This window comes from Hermetia illucens, chromosome 2 (assembly GCF_905115235.1).
Source record: "Hermetia illucens chromosome 2, iHerIll2.2.curated.20191125, whole genome shotgun sequence".
In the NCBI taxonomy this organism is placed as follows: Eukaryota; Metazoa; Arthropoda; class Insecta; order Diptera; family Stratiomyidae; genus Hermetia; species Hermetia illucens.
The window spans coordinates 109,921,268-109,926,063 of NC_051850.1; the positions used below are offsets into that span (position 1 = coordinate 109,921,268).

General features: G+C 38.5%; 1 long non-coding RNA gene across 1 annotated transcript; it reads right to left on the reverse strand.

Annotated features, from left to right (window-relative positions):
• Nucleotides 1-2,266: 2,266 nt before the first annotated feature.
• On the reverse strand, nt 2,267-2,995 carry LOC119649452. The gene is made up of 3 exons (XR_005249133.1): nt 2,863-2,995; nt 2,459-2,750; nt 2,267-2,375 (listed from the first exon to the last, which is right to left on the reverse strand). It is a non-coding gene; the product is annotated as an uncharacterized LOC119649452 (long non-coding RNA).
• Nucleotides 2,996-4,796: the final 1,801 nt, after the last annotated feature.

Here is a 4,796-nt window from a genome sequence, read left to right on the forward strand (position 1 = left end):
AATATATGCCAATTTTATGCGTCAATTATACAGCGTATTCAAAAATTAGGCAGCTTAGCGCTATAAAGCTAGTGTATATGCCACCCAATACATGTTCAAAACTACAAGCCATGAATCAAGGGGTTACTGGTTCACTCAAAAGTTACTATCGAGCCGCCCCCCCCCCCCCCCGTTTTCAACATTGTGAAAAGCATGGTCGTCGATATATGCCTTATTGTTATATTACTTAACGCAATCAATATTTTACGTAAATCTTGGCAAAAGGTTTCGACTAAAACACTTACAAACACGCAGGTTTATTGGAAATTATTGGTAACAGCGAATTCGATCCAGAATATTTATTACCACTTAATCAATAGTTTATTAGGAGCACATAAAACAATGTTTGCGATCATGACCCCGATATCCCAATAAATTATATCACTGTAGATTTTTGACGTCGGTGCTGTTGTCGGATGATGACCTTTTTGCAGTTCGCAGTTTGAGTTGCCGAGACTAATGAGGATTCCCATAACGGAGCTGACGACTATCTAACTGAAAGTCCACTTATACCAGCTTTATCAATATCATAAAAATTGACTGAAATTAGGGATTTTAGGCAGTTACATGACGCATCTCAAAATATATTAGACAATTTCCCTAAGTTAAAACTTTTTAATGACTCCCCAAATATTCAGCATTTTCAAACAGAAATAACGAACTATTTCAATTATTTGTTTTAAAATAAAGGTATGGAATGTACATCGATTTGTTGGCTCTATTCGGAATACATACATACTTGAATATAACGAATTTGGGTTATAACGAACCAGTTTGTCAGGACCATCGGAGTTCGTTATAACCGAATTTGAAAGTATTTCGAAATTCGAAAAGTGTTTATGTGTTTGTAATACAACGTACTCGTACATACGAGTACACTAAGAGTTACATAAGAGTACAAATCGAATAGTCGTGTACTAACATAATCTGACATACGAAATACCCAGAATTTTTCATACTGTAATATGTACTATTACTAACTTTATCAAAACAGATATCAATATCGAGGGTATTCTGAAACCTACATAATGTATAGTGCAACTTCGTGATTTCATTTCAGATTTTTGTGTTGGGTAATTTCTGAGAATCATCATCATTAACGGCGCAACAACCGGTATCCGGTCTAGGCCTGCCTTAATAAGGAACTCCAGACATCCCGGTTTTGCGCCGAGGTCCACCAATTCGATATCCCTAAAAGCTGTCTGGGGTTCTGACCTACGCCATCGCTCCATCTCAGGCAGGGTCTGTTCCGTCTTATTTTTCTACCATAGATATTGCCCTTATAGACTTTCCAGGCTGGATCATCCTCAACCATACGGATTAAGTGACCCGCCCACCGTAACCTATTGAGGTCATGGTATCGCTCATAGATTTCGTCGTTATGTAGGCTACGGAATCGTCCATCCTCATTTAGAGGGCCAAAAATTCTTCGGAGGGATTCTCCTCTCGAACGTGGCCAAGAGTTCGCAGTTTTTTTTTGCTAAGAACCCAAGTCTCCGAGGAATACATGAGGACTGACAAGATCATTGTCTTATACAGTGAGAGCTTTGACCCTATGGTGAAACGTTTCGAGCGAAAAAGTTTTTGTAGGCTGAGATAGGCTCTGTTGGTTGACAACAACCGTGCGCGGATTTCATCGTCATAGCGGTTATCGGTTGTGATTTTCGACCCTAGTTAGGAGAAATTATCAACAGTCCCAAAGTTGTAGTCTCCTATCTTTATTCTTCCCGTTTGACCAGCGCCATTTGATGTTGTTGGTTAGTTGGTTTTCGGTGCTGACGTTGACACCATATATTTTGTTTTGCCTTGATTGATGTGCAGCTCAAGATCTCGCGCCGCAGATGCGTGAAAAATATGATCACTTTCCAGCCCCCGCACTCATCTGTTTTGCATCAAATGGTACAACTGCTTCGGAAAGTACTAATCGACACATTTCATTTAATACCACATTAGATGACATCCCCCTTTTGCTTGTATACGGAACGCCCCACCCTTAAACTCAACGTAGAATTATGTTGCTCACTGTCTGCGTAGGCGTTCACATCTTCCTACTAAATTGCATGTCCATAGGATGAACCGTTTCTGAGAAAACTGTGTTTGGCAGACAGACTCTAACTGTGGTTTCAACCTTAGCATTCCTTTGTGCTGCCATCCCTGAAATCATTTGGGAAGCAGAATATTTCATGTTAACTTACAAGTTACTTAGTTGGAAAATAAAAAACTGTTATTTTCATGCATATCTCTTTTATTAAATTCAATTCAAGCGACTCCGAATTCCAATTCTATTTAAACTTGGGAAAATAGGTTTTATTGATGGGGTCGAACAATTTTCCATCCTGTGAAGAAACGAATAAGAGGGTAAGCAGTCATGCCAGTAGCTTCCAAAGAAAACATAGATTTAAGAATGTTTAGAACGTACGCGTGCCACTTTGTCCTTATGGTGATGACTCCTCGCAGCACCAGAGCCGACAAAGAGGACTAATGCGAACGCAGCAAATGCAAAAATGCTCGCAAATTTCATTATTCCTTCTCACGGATACTCTATGAAAACTACATATTTGGAAATGTGTGCCGCAATTTATATAGCCAAACACTAAGTTATGAAATAATCTTAGATGACATAAAAATGTGAACGAATGTATGTACACATATATCCATAATCGGTAAACACTTGTCCAACTTCAGGTTCAAAGTTATTCACAACAAGATCGCTAAAAGTATGCATTTATATCAAACGTCAACTTTCCAATCACCTAATCTAAACTGCTACTTTGACTGGTATTGATTACAAGTTGTCATTTAATATTAATTTATTGGACTTACAAAATTATTAGCCTCCCCTCCTCCATTCACACAATACAACATCACCTTGAACGAATTTGGATGCACGCGGTTCACTTCTGCGACAAGACAAACTGAAATATATACTTTGAAAAACAAAATTTATCCATCTGAATGCTCCAGAGGATTTGCGCCAAGTAAACTACTCATTTCCTACATTTGCCTACTTAATTATGAACCACATTTATTCCGCTTGTAACCTGTTAGGTTTCAACCCCTTTGAACTGACACTTGCTTTCTAAAGTGGAACGTAAGCATCCATTTAGATTAAACAAAAAATTTTTTATATTTATTTGAAAGCTTCGCGAATTTGAGCAATCAAACCGCAGCTAAGGCTCGGATTTTGAAGGCCTCATCAGATTCATGTTCTCCGACGGAGAAATCTGTAGAGGACATGATTTCTATGTCGCTGAAAAATCTGTGCTTAGTATCGACGACGCGGTCATCCAGAAAGGAAACTTCAGTAACTTGGAAAAATGGAATTCTGACTTCCAATCGGCTGTCGGTGGCACTTAAGTCCTGAAAGAAAGGGACCACGATTTAAATCTATAGTATCGGTTCAGTAAAGGGGGTTAGGATCTTATTTGAGGAGAGACCTTCAAGGCCAAGAGCTTGCGACCTATTTGCGCCGTCTTACAATAGCAGATAAATGGCCTTGTTTAATGTATTTACCATACTATACTTATATACTATTCACACTATACTGCTGGGGGAGCAACAATTGCAATCCTAGAGGAGCTATTTGATTTCATCACTTCAGGTGGTCTCATGAAAAAGTGCCTCATTGTCAGACCACCGATGTTTTTTAAGGTTTTGTGTGAAACAAAACCTTATTAGAATCGATTCGATGTCTGTCTGTCCGTCTGTCTGTCTGTCTGTCTGTCTGTCTGTCTGTCTGTCTGTCTGTCTGTCCGTCTGTCTGTCTGTCTGTCTGTCTGTCTGTCACAGCCGATTTATTCGGAAACGGCTGGACCGATTATCACGAAAATTGGGAGGAGTATGTGATCTGCCGTTCCCTTTACATGCAGCAACTGACGCCATTTTGAGTTAAGTTTAAGGGGGGGCTCCCCATACATGTGAAAGGAGGGTGCAAAATTTTTTTTGACAGAATGTAGCCATGTGGGGTATCAAATGAAAGGTCTCAATTAGTACTTTTCGAAACTGGTTCAATATTTGATATTGTGTGAAACATAGGGGAGTGAGGGCTCAAAATATAACCCCGGAAAAGTGTAACAGGTCTCGTTCTCAGAACCTATCCAACCGAAAAATCTGAAAAAAATCATTGTAGTGCATCTCTATGAAATCTAGGCCTCAAAATATATCCGGTTCCGATATCTGGACAAATAAAGTTAATAATAGTATATTTCCACATTTTGGAAATTTACCCGGCACCCCCCTTATGTTCATCCCAGAAGTAAAAAATTTGGCATATGTATAAAGAAAAATATAATGCACAATTTGGTGAAGTTTGAAGAAAATCAAACTATTATTAACAAAGTTATAAGGGGTGAAACTTTACAATTTTTTGTGAATTTCGTGCACTCTACAACCTGCATGACGTCATCATCAGATATCAATTCTTCAATACCACAACGAAGTAAGTTAGTATGAATTGGGTGGAAAAGAATTATTTTGTTTTAGGTTTTTAATCATTTGTATATGAATATCAATTATTCCAACGGGAGATGTGTGTATGTAGGTATATAGTATATGCGTGCTAATGGACTTTGCGGGTAGTGCCTAATTCAGATAGATACAAGAAGTAAATCGGAAATATGGGTACAATCAATTTATATACATGCCTATATGTGTACAGTATTCGAAAATAGGCAGTTTGTTTGTTTAGGGTGAACGTAACATCTACGTCTGTAATATGTACGTATGTCTCGTAGTTTTGTAGCTGTATACGGATAGAA